The sequence below is a fragment of the Mugil cephalus genome, chromosome 14 (genome assembly GCF_022458985.1).
Source record: "Mugil cephalus isolate CIBA_MC_2020 chromosome 14, CIBA_Mcephalus_1.1, whole genome shotgun sequence".
NCBI classification, from domain to species: domain Eukaryota; kingdom Metazoa; phylum Chordata; class Actinopteri; order Mugiliformes; family Mugilidae; genus Mugil; species Mugil cephalus.
Window position 1 is genome coordinate 25509043 of NC_061783.1, and position 16902 is coordinate 25525944.

Consider the following 16902-nt stretch of genomic DNA (forward strand, 5'->3'; position numbering starts at 1 on the left):
GAGAAGTCGTAGTTGTTGTTGGAGAAGTTGTCGTTGTTGTTGTAGAGGTTGTAGTTGGGGAAGTTGTAGTTGTTGTCGGAGAAGTTGTGGTTGTAGTTGCAGAGGTTGTAGTTGTGTTGTTGGAGAAGTTGTGGTTGTAAGTTGGAGAAGTTGTAGTTGTTGGAGAAGTTGTCGTTGTTGTTGTAATGTTGTAGTTGAGAGTTGTAGTTGTTTGTGGAGAGTTGTAGTTGTCGTTGGAGAAGTGTTTGTTGTATGTTGTCGAGGTTGTAGTTGAGAAGTTGTAGTTGTTGTTGGAGAAGTTAGGGTTGTAGTTGCGAGAAGGTTTTGTAGCTGTTGTTGGAGAAGTTTAGTTGTAGTTTGGAGAATTTGTATTTGTTCTGAGAGATTAGTCCGTAGTTTGTGAAGAGGTGTAGTTGGAGAAGTTTGTAGTTGTTATTGGAGAAGTGTGTGGTTGTAGTATTCAGAGTTGTAGTTGTATTGGAGAAGTGTGGTTGTAGTTGGAGAAGTTGTAGTTGTTGTGGAGAAGTTTGTTGAGTTGGAGAAGTCGTAGTTGTTGGAGGAAGTTTTGTGGTTGGTTAATGTTGGAGGAATCGTAGTTGTTTGTTGGAGAAGTTGTCGTTGTAGTTTGGTCGAAGTTGTGGTTGTAGTTGCAGAGGTTCTAGTTGTCGTTGGAGAAGTTTGTTGTTGTAGTTGGAGAAGACGTAGTTGTTGTTGAGAATGTTGTGGTTTGTAGTTGGAGAAGTCGTAGTTGTTTGTTGGAGAAGTTTGTGTTGTAGTTGGATAAGTTCGTAGTTTGTTGTTGGAGAAGTTTGTCGTTGTTGTTGTAGATGGTTGTAATTGGGGTGAAGTAGTAGTTTGTCGCAGAAGTTGTGGTGGTAGTTGAGAGTTGTAGTTGGAGAAGTTGTAAGTTGTCCGTTGGAGGAAAGTTGTTGTTGTTCGAGGTTGGTAAAAAGTTTTTTGGAGAATTGTAGTTGTTATTGCAGAAGTTGTGATTGTAGTTGGAGAGGTTGTAGTTGTTGTTGGAAAGTTGTGGATGTAAGTTTGGAGAATTTTGTAAAGTTGGTTGTTGTATAAGTTATGTCGTGTTGTAGAGGTAGTAGTTGGAATAAGTTGTAGTTGTTTAATAGTGAGAAGTTTTGGTTTGTAGTTGGAGAAGTTGTCGTTGTAGTTTGCGAAGTGGTGGTTGTAGTTGGAGAGGTTGAGTTGTCGATGGAGAAGATGTTGTGTTGTCTGAGTTGTAGTTGGAGAAGTTGTAGTTGTTGTTGGAGAAGTTGTGGTTGTAGTTGCAGAGGTTGTAGTTGTTGGAGAAGTTGTGGTTGTTGCAGAGGTTGTAGTTGTTGTTGTAGAAGTTGTGGTTGTAGTTGGAGAAGTTGTAGTTGTTGTTGGAGAAGTTGTGGTTGTAGTTGGAGAAGTTGTTGTTGTAATTGCAGAGGTTGTAGTTCTTGTTGGAGAAGTTGTGGTTGTAGTTGGAGAAGTTGTAGTTGTTGTTGGAGAAGTTGTCGTTGTTGTTGTAGAGGTTGTAGTTGGAGAAGTTGTAGTTGTTGTTGGAGATGTTGTGGTTGTAGTTTGCAGAGATTTGAAGATGTTGTTGAGAATTTGTGGTTGTAGTTGGAGAATTTGTGGTTGTAGTTGGATAAGTCGTAGTTTGTTGGGACGTTGTGGTTGTAGATGGAGAAGTCTTATTGTTGTTGGAAAGAAGTTGTGTTGTAGTTGGAAAAGTCTAGTTGTTGTTGAGAAAGTTGTGGTTGTAGTTGGAGAAGTTGTAGTTGTTGTTGGAGAAGTTGTCGTTGTTGTTGAAGAGGTTGTAGTTGGAGAAGTTGTAGTTGTTGTTGGAGAAGTTGTGGTTGTTGTTGCAGAGGTTGTAGTTGTTGTTGTAGAAGTTGTGGTTGTAGTTGGAGAAGTTGTAGTTGTTGTTGGAGAAGTTGTGGTTGTAGTTGGAGAAGTTGTAGTTGTAGTTGGAGAAGTTGTCGTTGTTGTAGAGGTTGTAGTTGGAGAAGTTGTAGTTGTCATTGGAGAAGTTGTGGTTGTAGTTGCAGGAGGTTGTTAGTTTTGTTGGGAGAAGTTGTTATTTAGTTGGAAAAGTTGTAGTGTAGTTGGAGAAGTTGTCGTTGTTGAAGAGGTTTGTAGTTGGAGAAGTGTAGTTTTGTTTGGATAAGTTGTCGTTGGTTGTTGTAGAGGTTTGTAGTTGGAGAAGTTAGTTGTTGTTTATGGAGAAGTTGTGGTGGTTGTAAGTTATAGAAGTTGTGGTTGTAGTTGGATATGTCGTAAGTTGTTGTTGGAGAAAGTTGTGGGTTGTAAGTTGGAGAAGTCGTAGTTGTTGTTGGAGAAGTTGTGGTTGTAGTTGGAGAAGTCGTAGTTGTTGTTGGAGAAGTTGTCGTTGTTGTTGTAGAGGTTGTAGTTGGGGAAGTTGTAGTTGTTGTTGGAGAAGTTGTGGTTGTAGTTGGAGAGATTGTAGTTGGAGAAGTTGTAGTTGTCGTTGGAGAAGTTGTTGTAGTTGTTGTTGTCAAGGTTGTAGTTGGAGAAGTTGTAGTTGTTGTTGTAGAAGTTGTGGTTGTAGTTGGAGAAGTTGTAGTTGTTGGAGAAGTTGTCGTTGTAGTTGGAGAAGTCGTAGTTGTTGTTGGAGAAGTTGTCGTTGTAGTTGGCGAAGTTGTGGTTGTAGTTGGAGAAGTTGTAGTTGTTGTTGGAGAAGTTGTGGTTGTTGCAGAGGTTGTAGTTGTTGTTGGAGAAGTTTTGGTTGTAGTTGGAGAAGTTGTGGTTGTAGTTGGAGAAGTTAGTTGTGTATGGGAGAAGTTGTGGTTGTAGGTTGGAGAAGTCGTAGTTTGTAGTTGGAGAAGTTTGTGTTGTAGATGCAGAGGTTCTAGTTGTCGTTGAGAAGTTGAGGTTGTATTTGGAGAAGTCTAGGTTGTTGTTGGAGAAGTTGTGGTTGTAGTTGGAGAAGTCGTAGTTGTTGTTGGAGAAGTTGTGGTTGTAGTTGGAGAAGTCGTAGTTGTTGTTGGAGAAGTTGTCGTTGTTGTTGTAGAAGTTGTGGTTGTAGTTGGAGAGGTTGTAGTTGGAGAAGTTGTAGTTGTCGTTGGAGAAGTTGTTGTTGTTGTCGAGGTTGTAGTTGGAGAAGTTGTAGTTGTTGTTGGAGAAGTTGTTGTTGTTGGAGAGGTTGTAGTTGGAGAAGTTGTAGTTGTTGTTGGAGAAGTTGTGGTTGTAATTGCAGAGGTTGTAGTTGTTGTTGGAGAAGTTGTGGTTTTGTTGGAGAAGTCGTAAGTTGTAGTTGAGAAGTTGTGGTGTAGTTGGGAGAAGTTTTATGATTTGTTTGGAGAAGTTGTGGTTGTAGTTGGAGAAAGTCTAGTTCTTGTTGGAGAAGTTTTCATTGTTGGTTGTAGAGGTGTAGTTGGGAAGTTGTTAGTGGTTGTCGGTAGAAGTTGTGGTATGTTAGTTGAGAGGTTGTATTTGGAGATGTTGTAGGTGTCGTTTGAGAAGTTTTTGTTGTTGTCGAGGTTGGTATTGGAGAAGTTGTAGTTGTTGTTGAGAAGTTGTGGTTGTAGTTGCAAGAGGTTGTAGTTGTTGTTGGAGAAGTTGTGGTTGTAGTTGGAGAAGTTGTAGTTGTCGTTGGAGAAGTTGTCGTTGTTGTTGTAGAGGTTGTAGTTGGAGAAGTTGTAGTTGTTGTTGGAGAAGTTGTGGTTGTAGTTGGAGAAGTTGTGGTTGTAGTTGTGGTTGGAGAAGTTGTGGTTGTTGTTGCAGAGGTTGTAGTTGTTGGTGTAGAAGCTGTGGTTGTAGTTGGAGAAGTTGTAGTTGTTGTTGGAGAAGTTGTGGTTGTAGTTGGAGAAGTTGTAGATGCACAGTTGGCAGAAGTTGTCGTTGTTGTAAGGTTGTAAGTTGAGAAGTTGTAGTTTTTATAGGAGAAGTTTGTGTTGTATTTGCAGAGGTTTTAGGTTGTTTGTTGGAGAAGATGTGGTTTAAGTGTATAAGTGTTGTTGTAGTTGAGAAAGTTTTGTGTTTAGTTGGAAAAGTCGTAGTTGTGGGAGAAGTTGTCGTTGTAGATGGCGAAGTTGGTGGTGTAGTTGGGAGAAGTTGTAGTTGTTGTTGGAGAAGTTGTGGTTGTAGTTGGAGAAGTTGTAGTTGTTGTTGGAGAAGTTGTGGTTGTAGTTGGAGAAGTCGTAGTTGTTGTTGGAGAAGTTGTGGTTGTAGTTGAAGAAGTTGTTGTTGTAGTTTGCGAAGTGGTGGTTGTAGTTGGAGAGGTTGTAGTTGGAGAAGTTGTAGTTGTCGTTGGAGAAGTTGTTGTTGTCGAGGTTGTAGTTGGAGAAGTTGTAGTTGTTGTTGGAGAAGTTGTGGTTGTAGTTGCAGAGGTTGTAGTTGTTGTTGGAGAAGTTTTGTGGTTAGTAGTTGGAGAAAGTTGTAGTTGTTGTTGAGAAGTTGTCGTTGTTGTTGTAGAGGTTTGTAGTTTGGAGAATTGTAGTTGTTGTTGGAGATGTTGTGGTTGTAGTTGCAGAGATTGTATGTTTGTTTAGTTGGAGAAAGTTGTGGTTCTAGTTGGAGAATTGTGGATGTATTTGAAAGTCGTAGTTGTTTTGGAGAATTTGTGGTTTGTAGTTAGGAGAAGCGTAGTTGTTGTTGGAGAAGATGTGGTTGTAGTTGGAAAATCCGTATGTTGTTGTTGGAGAAGTTGTGGTTGTAGTTGGAGAAGTGTAGTTGTTGTTGGATGATGTTTGTCGTTGTTGTTGAAGAGGTTGTAGTTGGAGAAGTTGTATTGTCGTTGGAGAAGTGTGTTGTTGTTGCAGAGGTTGTAGTTGTTGGTGTAGAAGTTGTGGTTGTAGTTGGAGAAGTTGTAGTTGTTGTTGGAGAAGTTGTGGTTGTAGTTGGAGAAGTTGTAGTTGTAGTTGGAGAAGTTGTCGTTGTTGTAGAGGTTGTAGTTGGAGAAGTTGTAGTTGTCATTGGAGAAGTTGTGGTTGTAGTTGCAGAGGTTGTAGTTGTTGTTGGAGAAGTTGTGATTGTAGTTGGGAGAAGTTTGTAGTTGTAGTTGGAGAAGATTGTCGTTTGTTGTAAGAGGTTTTGTAGTTGGAGAAGTTTGTAGTTGTTGTTGGAGAAGTTGTCGTTGGTTGTTGATACGAGGTTGTAGTTGGAGAAGTTGTAGTTAGTTGTTTGAGAAAGTTGTGGTTGTAGTTAGAGAAGTTTGTGGTTGTAGTTGGAGATGTCGTAGTTGTTGTTGAGTAGTTTGTGTTGTTAGTTGGAGAAGCGTTAGTTGTTGTTAGGAGAATTTGTGGTTGTAGTTGAAGAATCGTAGTTGTTGTTGGAGAAGTTGTCGTGTTGTTGTAAGAGGTTGTAGTTGGGGAAGTTTAGATGTCATGGAGAAGTTGTGTTGTAGTAGGAGAATTGTAGTTGGAGAAGTTGTAAGTGTAAGTTGTCATTGCAAGAAGTTGTCGTTGTTGTTGTAGAGGTTGTAGTTGGGGAAGTTGTAGTTGTTTTGGTTGGAAAGTTTGGTTGTAGTTTGGGAGAAGGTCGTAGTTTGTTGTCGGAGCAGTATTGTTGGTTGTAGTTGGAGAAAGTTGTGTTTGTTGTTGCAGAGGTTGTATTGTTGTCCGCAGAAGTTGTGGTTTGTAGTTGGAGAAGTCGTAGTTGTTTGTTGGAGAAGTTGTGGTTGTAGTGAGAAGTCGTAGTTTTGTTGTAGAAGAAGTTTTGTTGTAAGTGGGAGAACTCGTAGTTGTTTAGTCGGAGAAGTTGGGTTTAGTTGGAGAAGTTGTGGTTGTAGTTTGTTGTTTGAGAAGTTGTGTTGTAAGTTGTAGAGGTTTTAGTTTTTGAACATTGTAGTTGTTGTTGGAGAAGTGTCGTTGTTGTTGGAGAAGTTGTGGCTGTAGTTTGTGAGGTTGTAGTTGTTGTTGGAGAAGTTGTGGTTGTGTTGGAGAGGTTTGTGGTTGTAAGTTGGAGAAGTCGTAGTTTGTTGTTGGAGAAGTTGTGGCTGTAGTTGCTGAGGTTGTAGTTGTTGTTGGAGAAGTTGTGGTTGTAGTAGGAGAAGTTTGTTGTTGTAAGTTATGGAGAATTGTAGTTTGTTGTGGGAGAAGTTGATGTGTAGTTGGAGAAGTTGACGTTGTTTGTTGGAGAAGTTGTAGTTTGTTTGTTGTAGAGGTTGAAGTTGGAGAAGTTGTATTGTTGTGGGAGAAAGTTGTGGTTTGAGTTGGAGAAGTCGAAGTTTGTAGGTCGGAGAAGTTGTTGTTGTAGTTGTCAAGAGGTTTAGTTGGTTGATGGAAAAGTTGTGTGAAGTATTAGGATAAGTTTTGGGTGTAGTTGGGGGAGAAGTTGTATTGTTGTTGGAGAAGTTGTGGTTGTAAGTTGGAGAATCGTATGTTATGTACCGGAGAAGTTGGTTGTTGTTAGTTGGAGAAGTGTGGTTTGAATTGTCTGAGAAGTTGTGGTTGGAGTTGGAGAAGTTGTATTTTTGTTGGAGAAGTTGGTCGTTGTTGGAGAGGTGGGTAGTTGGGAGAAGTTGTAGTTGTAGTTGGGAGAAGTTGTAGTTTGTCATGCATAAGTTGTCGTTGTTGTTGTAGAGGTTGTAGTTGGATAAGTTGTAGATGTTGTTGGAGAGTTGTGGTTGATTAGGAGAAGTCGTAGTTGTTGCTGAGAAGTTGTCGTTTGTTGTAGAGGTTGTAGTTGGGAGAAGTTGTAAGTTGTAGTTGAGAAGTTGTATTGTCATTGCAGAAGTTGCTCGTTGTTGTTGTAGAGGTTTGGTAGTTTGGAGAAGTTTGTAGTTGTTGTTCGGAGAAGTTGTGTTGTAGTTGAGACAGTCGTATTGTTGTCAGAAGTTGTGGGTTGTAGTTGGAGAAGTTGTGGTTGTTGTTGCAGAGGTGTAGTTGTTGTCGCAGAAGTTTGTGGTTGTCGTTTTTTTTTTTTGGAGAAGTCGTAGTTGTTGTTGGAGAAGTTTGTGGTTGTAGGTTGGAGAAGTCGTAGTTGTTGTTGGAGAAGTTGTGGTTGTAGTGGGAGAAGTCGTAGTTGTTGTCGGAGAAGTTGTGGTTGTAGTTGGAGAAGTTGTGGTTGTAGTTGTTGTTTGAGAAGTTGTGGTTGTAGTTGTAGAGGTTTTAGTTGGTGAAATTGTAGTTGTTGTTGGAGAAGTTGTCGTTGTTGTTGGAGAAGTTGTGGTTGTAGTTGCAGAGGTTGTAGTTGTTGTGAATTGTGGTTGTTAGTTGGAGAGGTTGTGGTTTGTAGTTGGAGAAGTCGTCAGTTGTTGTTGGAGAAGTTGTGCTGTAGTTCCGAGGATGTAAGTTGTTGTTTGGAGAAGTATTGTGTTTAGAAGGAGAAGTTGTTGTTTGTAGTTGCAGAGGTTGTAGTTGTCGTTGGGAGAAGGTGTGTCGTTGTTGTTGTAGATCGTTGTAGTTGAGAAGTTGTTGGTTGTTGTTGCAGAGTTGTAGTTTTTGTCGCAGAGTTTGTGGTGTAGTTGGAGAAGTCGTAGTTGTTGTTTGGAGAAGTTGTGGTTGTAGTTGGATGAAGTCGTAAGTTGTTGTTTGGAGATGTTTGTGAGTTGTAGTGGGAAGAAGTCGTAGTTGGTTTGTCGGAGAAGTTGTTAGTTGTAGTTGGAGAAGTTGTAGTTGTGTCCGTTGAGGACGTTTGATCGTTGTTGTTGTAGAGGTTGTAGTTGGAGAAGTTGTGGTTTGTTGTTGCATAGGTGTAGTTGTTGTCGCAGAAGTTTGTGGTTGTAGTTGGAGACGTCGAAGTTGTTGTTGAGAAGTTGTGGGTTGTTGTTGGAGAATTTGTGGTTGAAGTTGCAGATGGTTGTAGTTGTGTTGGAGAAGTTGGTGATGTAGTTGGGAGAGGTTGTGGTTGTAGTTGGAGAAGTCGTAGGTGTTGTCGGAGAAGTTGTGGTTTGTAGTTGGAGAAGTTGTTAGTTTTGTTGTTGGAGAAGTTCGTTGTTGTAGAGGTGTCAGTTGGAGAGTTTTAGTTTGTAGTTGGAGAAGTTTGTAGTTGTCAATTGCAGAAGTTTGTCGTTGTTGTTGTAGAGGTTGTAGTTGGAGAAGTTGTAGTTGTTGTTAGGAGAATTGTGGTTGTAGTTGGAGAAGTCCGTAAGTTGTTGTCGAGAAGTTGTGGTGTAGTTGGAGAAGTGGTTGTGGTTTGTTGTTTGCAGAGTTTAGTTGTTTGTCGCAGAAGTTGGTGGTTGTATTTGGAGAAGTCGTAGTTGTTGTTTGAGAAGTTGTGGTTGTATTGGAGAAGTCCGTAGTTGTTGTTTGGAAAGTTGTTGGTTGTAGTTGGAGAAGTCGTAGTTGTTGTTGGAAGAAGTTTGTGGTTGTAGTGGGAGAAGTCGTAGTGTTGGTCGGAGAATTGTGGTGTATGTTGAGAAAGTTGTGGTTGTAGTTGGAGATGTTGTAGTTGTTGTTTGAGAAGTTTGTGGTTGTAGTTGTAGAGGTTTAGTTGTGTAAATGGGGTGTAGTTGTTGTTGGGAGAAGTGTGGTTGTTGTGGAGAATTGTGGTTGTAGTTGCGAGAGGTTGTAGTTTTTTGTTGGAGAAGTTGTGGTTTGTAGTTGGAGAGTGTGTTGTAGTTGAGAAGTCGTAAGTGTTTGTTGGAGAAGTTGTGGCTGTAGTTGCTGAGGTTGTATGTGTTTGGAGAAGATTGTTGTAGTTGAGAAGTTGTTGTTGTAGTTGGCAGAGGTTGTATTGTTTGTGGGAGAAGTTGTTTGTTGTAGTTGGGCAGAAGTTGTAGTTGTTGTTGGAGAAGTTGTAAGTTGATGTGTAGAGGTTGTAGTTGAAGAAGTGTAGTTTGTTGTTGGAGAAGTTGTGGTTTTGTAGTTGGAGAAGATCCGTAGTTTTGTCGGTGAAGTTGTTGTTGTAAGTTGAGAATTTGTTGGTTGTTGTCGAGAGTTGTGGTTGTAGTTGAGAAGGTTGTAGTTGTTGTTGGAGAAGTTGTCGTTGTTGTAGAGGTTGTAGTTGGAGAAGTTGTAGTTGTAGTTGGAGAAGTTGTAGTTGTCGTTGGAGAAGTTGTCGTTGTTGTTGTAGAGGTTGTAGTTGGAGAAGTTGTGGTTGTTGTTGCAGAGGTTGTAGTTGTTGTCGCAGAAGTTGTGGTTGTAGTTGGAGAAGTCGTAGTTGTTGTTGGAGAAGTTGTGGTTGTTGTTGGAGAAGTTGTGGTTGTAGTTGCAGAGGTTGTAGTTGTTGTTGGAGAAGTTGTGGTTGTAGTTGGAGAGGTTGTGGTTGTAGTTTTGGAGAAGTCTATTGTTGTCTGAGAAGTTGTGGTTGTAGTTGGAGAAAGTCTTGGTAAGTTGTTGTTGGAGAAGTTGTCGTAGTTGTAGAGGTTGTAGTTGGAGAAGTTGTAGTTGTAGTTGGAGAATTGGTAGTTGTTCCATTGCAGAAGTAGTCCGTTGTTGTAGTAGAGGTGTAGTTGGAGAAGTTGAGTTGTTTGTTGGAGTAGAAAAAAAAAAAAAAGTTGTGGTTTGAAAAGTTGGAGAAGTCTAGTTGTTGTCGAGAAGTTGTGGTTGTAGTTGGAAGAAGTTGTGGTTGTTGTTGCAGAGAAGTAGTTGTTGTCGCAGAAGTTGTGTTGTAGTTTGGAGAAGTCCGTAGATTTTTGTTGGAAAGTTGTGGTTGTAGTTGGAGAAGTCGTAGTTTGTTGTTGGAGAAGTTGTGGTTGTATGGGAGAAGGTCGTAGTGTATGTCGAGAAAGTTTGGTTGTATTTGATAAGTTGTGGTTGTAGTTTGTTGTTTGAGAAGTATGGTGGTTGTAGTTTGTAGAGGTTTTAGTTGGTGAAATTGTAGTTGTTGTTGGAGAAGTTGTCGTTGTTGTTGGAGAAGTTGTGGTTGTAGTTGCAGAGGTTGTAGTTGTTGTTGGAGAAGTTGTGGTTGTAGTTGGAGTAGTTGTAGTTGTAGTTGGAGAAGTGTGTTTTGTTGTGGCGAAAGATGTTGTTTAGTTGGAGAAGTTGTCGTTGTTGTTGGAGACGTGTAGTTGTTGTTGTGAGGTTGTAGTTGGAGAGTTGTAGTTTTGTTGGAGAAGTTTGGTTGTAGTTGAGAAGTCGTAGATGTTGTCGGAGAAAGTTGGTTGTTGTAGTTGCAGAGGTGTAGTTGTTGTTGGGAGAAGTGTGGTTTGTAGTTGGAGAAGTTTGTTGGTTGTAGTTGGAGAAGTTGTAGTTGTTGTGGAGAAGTTTTGGTGTAGTGGAGAAGTCGTTAGTTGTTGGTCGGAGAAGTTGTTGTTGTAGTTGGAGAAGTTGTGGTTGTTGTCGGAAAAGAATTGTGGTTGTAGTATGGAGAAGTTTAGTTGTTGTTTGGAGAAGTTATCGTAGTTTGTAGAGCGTTGTAGTTGAGTGAAGTTTGTAAGTTGGTAGTTGGAGAAAGTTGTAGTTGTCATTGCAGAAGTTGTCGTTGTTGTTGTAGAGGTTGTAGTTGGAGAAGTTGTAGTTGTTGTTGGAGAAGTTGTGGTTGTAGTTGGAGAAGTCGTAGTTGTTGTTGGAGAAGTTGTCGTTGTTGTAGAGGTTGTAGTTGGAGAAGTTGTAGTTGTAGTTGGAGAAGTTGTAGTTGTCATTGCAGAAGTTGTCGTTGTTGTTGTAGAGGTTGTAGTTGGAGAAGTTGTAGTTGTTGTTGGAGAAGTTGTGGTTGTAGTTGGAGAAGTCGTAGTTGTTGTCGAGAAGTATTGTTGTTGTAAGTTTGGAGAAGTTGTGGTTGGTTGTTGCAGAGGTTGTAGTTGTTGTCGCAGAAGTTGTGGTTGTAGTTGGAGAAGTCGTAGTTGTTGTTGGAGAAGTTGTGGTTGTAGTTGGAGAAGTCGTAGTTGTTGTTGGAGAAGTTGTGGTTGTAGTGGGAGAAGTCGTAGTTGTTGTCGGAGAAGTTGTGGTTGTAGTTGGAGAAGTTTGTGGTTTATAGTTGTTGTTTGAGAAGTTAGTGGATGAGAATGTAGAGGTTTTAGTTGGTGAAAATTGTAGTTGTTGTTGGGAGAAGTTTGTCGTTGTGTTGGGAGAATTTGTTGTTGTAGTTTGCAGAGGATTGTAGTTGTTGTTGGAGAAGATGTGGTTGTAGTTGGAGAGTTGTGGTTGTAGTTGGAGAAGTCCGTCAGTTGTTTTGTTGGAGAAGTTGTGGCTGTAGTTTGTGAGGTTGTAGTTGTTGTTGGAGAAGTTGTGTTCTAGAGTTGTAGAAGTTGTTTGGTTGGTAAGTTGCAGGAGGTTTAGTTGTCGTTGGAGAAAGTTGTCGTTGATGTGTAGAGGTAGTAGTTGGAGAAGTTGTGTTGTTGTCGTCAGAGGTTGTAGTTGTTGACGGCAGAATTGTGGTTGTAGTTTGGAGAAGTCGTAGTTGTTTGTTGAGAGTTGTGGTTGTATTGAGAAGTCTAGTTGTTGTTGGAGAAGTTGTGGTTGTAGTGGGAGAAGTCGTAGTTGTTGTCGGAGAAGTTGTAGTTGTAGTTGGAGAAGTTGTAGTTGTCGTTGGAGAAGTTGTCGTTGTTGTTGTAGAGGTTGTAGTTGGAGAAGTTGTGGTTGTTGTTGCAGAGGTTGTAGTTGTTGTCGCAGAAGTTGTGGTTGTAGTTGGAGAAGTCGTAGTTGTTGTTGGGAGAAAGTTGTGGTTGTTGTTGGAGAAAGTTTGTGGTTGTAGTTGCAGAGGTTTGTAGTATGTTTGTTGGAGAAGTTGTGGTTGTAGTTGAGAAGAGGGTTGTGGTTGTAGTTGGAGAAGTCGTAGTTGTTGTCGGAGAAGTTGTGGTTGTAGTTGGAGAAGTTGTAGTTGTTGTTGGAGAAGTTGTCGTTGTTGTAGAGGTTGTAGTTGGAGAAGTTGTAGTTGTAGTTGGAGAAGTTTGTAAGTTGTCCATTGCAGAAGTTGTCGTTGTTGTTTTAAGAGGTTGTAGTTGGAGAAGTTGTAGTGTGTTGTTTGGAAGAAGTTGTGGTTGTAGTTGGTAGAAGTCGTAGTTTGTTGTCGGGATGAAGTTGAGTTGTAGTTGGAGAAGTTTGGTTGTTGGTTGCTAGAGGTTGTAGTTGTTGTCGCAAAGATTGTGGTTGTAGTTGAGAGTCGTAGTTGAAGTTGGAAGAAGTTTGTGTTGTAGTTGGAGAAGTCGTAGTTGTTGTTGGAGAAGTTGTGGTTGTAGTTGGAGAATGTTCGTAGTTGTTGTTTTGGAGAAGTTGGTGTTTTTAGTGGGGAGAAGTCGAGTCTGATTGTCAGGAGAATTGTGTTGTAGTTGGATAAGTTTGTGGTTTAGTTGGAGATGTTGTAGTGTTGTTTGAGAGTTTGGTTGTAGTTGTAAGAGGTTTTAGGGTTGGCTGAACTTTGAAGTTTTTTGTTGGAGAAGTTGTCGTTGTTTTGAGAAGTTTGTGGTTTAGTTGCAGAGGTTGTATTAGTTGTTGGAGAAGTTGAGGTTGTAAAGTTGGAGAGGTTGTGGTTTGTAGTTTGGAGAAGTCTTAGTTGTTGTGGAGAAGTTGTGGCTGTAGTTGCGAGGTGTAGTTGTTGTTTGAGAAGTTTGGTTTGTCGTTTGGAGAAGTTGTTGTGTAGTTGCAGAGGTTGATTGTTGTGGGAGAAGTTGTTGTTGTAGTTGGAGAAGTTAGGTAGTTGTTGTTGGAGAAGTGTAGTTGGTTATGTTTGTAGAGGTTTGTAGTTGGAGAAGTTGTAGTTGTTGTTGAGAAGTTGTTGGTTTGTAGTTGGAGAAGTCCGTAGTTGTTGGTCGATGAAGTTGTTTGTTGTAAGTTGGAGGAAGTTGTGGTTGTTGTCGGAGAAGTTAGTGGTTGTAGTCTTGGAGAAGCTTTGTAGTTGTTGTTGGAGAAGTTGTCGTTGTGTAGAGGTTGTAGTTGGAGAAAGTTGTAGTTGTAGTTGGAGAAGTTGTAGTTGTCGTTGGAAGAATTGTCGTTGTTGTTGTAGAGGTTTGTAGTTGGAGAAGTTTGTGGTTGTAGTTGGAGGAAGTCGTAGTTTGTTGTTAGGAGTGAAGTTGGGTTGTTTTGGAGAAGTTTGTGGTTGTAGTTGGCAGAGGTTGTAGTTGATGTGGAGAAGTTGTGGTTGTAGTTGGAGAGGTTTGTGGTTGTAGTATGGAGAAGTCGTAGTTGTTGTCGGAGACGGTTGAGGTTGTAGTTGGCGAAGTTGTAGTATGTTGTTGGAGAAGTTGTCGTTGTTGAAGAGGTGATTATGGAGAAGTTGTAGTTTGTAGTTGAGAAGTTTGTAGTTGTCATTGCAGAAGTTGTCGTTGTTGTTGTAGGAGGTTTGTAGTTGGAGAAGTTTAGTTGTAGTGTGGAGGAACGTTTGGTTTAGTTGGAGAAGTCGTAGTTGTTTTTGTCGGAGAGAGTTGTGGGGTTGTAGTTTGGAGAAGTTTGTGGTTGTTGTTGCAGAGGTTTGTAGTTGTTGTTGCAGAAGTTTTGGTTGTAGTTGGAGACGTCGTATGTTGTTGTTGGAGGAAGTTGTGTTGGTATTTGGAGAAGTCGTAGTTAGTTGTTGAGAAGTATGTGTTTGTAGTGGGAGAAGTCGTAAGTTGTTGTCGGAGAAGTGTGGTTGTAGTTGAGAAGTTGTGTTGTCAGTTGTTGTTTTTGAAGAATTGTGGTTTGAAGTTGTAGAGGATTTTTTAGTTGGTGAAATTGTAGTTGTTGTTGGAGAAGTTGTCGTTGTTGTATGGAGAAGTTTGTGGTTTTGTTAGTTGCAGAGGTTGTTAGTTGTTGTTTGGAAGAAGTTGTGGTTGTAGTTGGAGAGGTTGTGTTGTAGTTGGAGAAGTCGTATTGTTTGTTGGAGAAGTTGTGGCTGTAGTTGCTGAGGTTGTAGTTGTTGTTGGAGAAGTTGTGGTTGTAGTTGGAGAAGTTGTTGTTGTAGTTGGAGAAGTTGTAGTTGTTGTGGGAGAAGTTGTTGTTGTAGTTGGAGAAGTTGTCGTTGTTGTTGGAGAAGTTGTAGTTGTTGTTGTAGAGGTTGTAGTTGGAGAAGTTGTAGTTGTTGTTGGAGAAGTTGTGGTTGTAGTTGGAGAAGTCGTAGTTGTTGTCGGAGAAGTTGTTGTTGTAGTTGCAGAGGTTGTAGTTGTTGTTGGAGAAGTTGTGGTTGTAGTTGGAGAAGTTGTGGTTGTAGTTGGAGAAGTTGTAGTTGTTGTTGGAGAAGTTGTGGTTGTAGTTGGAGAAGTCGTAGTTGTTGTCGGAGAAGTTGTTGTTGTAGTTGGAGAAGTTGTGGTTGTTGTCGGAGAAGTTGTGGTTGTAGTTGGAGAAGTTGTAGTTGTTGTTGGAGAAGTTGTCGTTGTTGTAGAGGTTGTAGTTGGAGAAGTTGTAGTTGTAGTTGGAGAAGTTGTAGTTGTCATTGCAGAAGTTGTCGTTGTTGTTTGTAGAGGTTGTAAGTTGGAGAAGTTGTAGTTGTTGTTGGAGAAGTTGTGGTTTGTAGTTGCAGAAAGTCGTAGTTGTTTGTTGGAGAAGTTGTCCGTTGTTGTAGAGGTTGGAGTTGGAGAAAGTTTGTAGTTGTAGTTGGAGAAGTTGTAGTTGTCATTGCAGAAGTTGTTCGTTTTGTTGTAGAGGTTGTAGCTTGGAGAAGTTGTAGTTGTTGTTGGAGAAGTTGTGTTTGTAGTTGTAGAAGTCGTAGTTGTTGTCGGAAGAAGAGTTGTGGTTGTAGTTGGAAAAGTTGTGGTTGTGTGCAGAGGTTGTTAGTTTGTTGTCGCAGGAAGTTTTTGTGGTTGTAGTTGGGAGAAGTCTTTAGTTGTTGTTGGAGAAAGATGTGGGTTGTAGTTGAGAAGTCGTAGTTGTTGTTGGAGAAGTTGTGTTTATGGGGAGAAGTCGTAGTTGTTGTCGAGAAGTTGTGGTTTGCATTTGGAGAAGTTGTGGTATGTAGTTGTTGTTTGAGAAGTTGTGGTGTAAGTTGTAGAGGTTTTAGTTGGAGAAATTGGTAGTTGTTGTTGGAGAAGTTGTCGTGTTGTTGGAGAGTTGATGTTGTAGTTGCAGAGGTTGTAGTTGTTGTTGGAGAAGTTGTGGTTTGTATTGAGAGGTTGTGGTTGTAGTTGGAGAAGTCGTCGGTTGTTTGTTAGGAGAAGTTGTGGCTGTAGTTGCCGGGTTGTAGTTTGTTTGTTGGAGAAGTTGTGGTTGTAGTTGGAGAAGTTGTTGTTGTAGTTGCAGAGGTTGTAGTTGTTGTGGAGAAGTTTGTTTGTTGTAGTTGGAGAAGTTGTAGTTGTTGTAGGAGAAGTTGTAGTTGTTGTAGAGGTTGTAGTTGGAGAAGTTGTAGTTTGTTTTGGAGAAGTTTGTGGTTGTAGTTTGGAGAAGTCGAAGTTGTTGTCGGAGAAGTTGTTGATGTAGTTTTGAGCAGAGGTTGTAGTTGTTTTCGGAGAAGTTGTGGTGTAGTTGGAAAGTTGTGGTTGTAGTTTGGAGAAAGTTGTTAGTTGTTTGTTGGAGAAGTTGTGGATGTAGTTGGAGAAGTCGTAAGTTTGTTGTCAGGAAAGTTGTTGTTGTTAGTTGGAGAAGTTTGGTTGTTGACGAGAAGTTGGTGGTTTGTAGTTGGAGAAGGTTTCGTTGTTGTTGGAGAAGTGTCGTTGTGTAGAGGTTGTAAGTTGGGAGAAGTTGTAGATGTAGTTTTGGAGAAGTTTGTAGTTGTCGTTGGAGTAGTTTGTCGTTGTTGTTGTAGAGGTAGTAGTTGGAGAAGTTGTGGGCTGTTTGTTGCAGAGGGTGTTAGTTGTTGTCGCCGAAGTTGTGGTTGTAGTTTGGAAGAAGACGTAGTTTGTTGTGGAGAAGTAGATGTTGTTTGTTGGAGAAGTTGTGGTTTGTAGTAGCAGAGGATGTAGTTGTTGTATTGGAGAAAGTTGTTGGTTGTAGTTGGAGAAGTGTAGTTGTTGTTGGAGAAGTTGTGGTTGTAGTTGGAGAAGTCGGTAATTGTTTTGTCCGGAAAGTTGTGATGTAGTTGCAGAGTTTTGTAGTTGTTGTTGGAGAAGTTGTGGTTGTAGTTGGAGAAGTTGTGGTTGTAGTTGGAGAGGTTGTGGTTGTAGTTGGAGAAGTCGTAGTTGTTGTTGGAGAAGTTGTCGTTGTTGTAGAGGTTGTAGTTGGAGAAGTTGTAGTTGTAGTTGGAGAAGTTGTAGTTGTCGTTGGAGAAGCTTGTCGTTGTTTGTTTGTAGAGGTTTGTAGTTTGGAGAAGTTTGTAGTTGTAGTTGGAGAAGTTGTAGATTGTCCGTTGTAGAAGTTGTCTTTTGTTTGTAGAGGTTTGTAGTTGAGAAGTTGTAGTTGTTGTGGAGAAGTTGTCGTTGTTGTTGGAGAAGTTGTGGTCTGTAGTTGCAGAGGTTTGTCATTGTTTGTTGGGAGAAGTTGTGGTTGTAGTTGAGAGTTGTGGTTGTAGTGAGAAGGTCGTAGTTGTTGTCGGAAAGTTTGTGTTGTAAGTTGGCAGAAGTGTAGTTGTTGTTGGAGATGTTGTCGTTGTTGTAGAGGTTGTAGTTGGAGAAGTTGTAGTTTGTTAGTTGGAGGAAGTATGCAGTTTGTCGTTGGAGAAGTTGTCGTCTGTAGTTGTAGAGGTTGTAGTTGGAGAAGTTGTAGTTGTTGTTGGAGAAGTTGTGGTTGTAGTTGGAGAAGTCGTAGTTGTTGTCGGAGAAGTTGTTGTTGTAGTTGGAGAAGTTGTGGTTGTTGTTGCAGAGGTTGCCGTTGTTGGAGAAGTTGTCGTTGTAGTTGGAGAAGTCGGTAGTTGTAGTTGGAGAAGTTGTGGTTGTAGTTGGAGAAGTCGTAGTTGTTGTTGGAGAAGTTGTGGTTGTAGTGGGAGAAGTCGTAGTTGTTGTTGGAGAAGTTGTGGTTGTAGTTGGAGAAGTTGTGGTTGTAGTTGTTGTTGGAGAAGTTGTGGTTGTTGTTGTAGAGGTTGTAGTTGTTGTTGATGAAGTTGTGGTTGTAGTTGGAGAAGTTGTAGTTGTTGTTGGAGAAGTTGTGGTTGTAGTTGGAGAAGTTGTAGTTGTTGTTGGAGAAGTTGTGGTTGTAGTTGGAGAAGTTGTGGTTGTAGTTGGAGAAGTTGTAGTTGTTGTTGGAGAAGTTGTGGTTGTAGTTGGAGAGGTTGTAGTTGTTGTTGGAGAAGTTG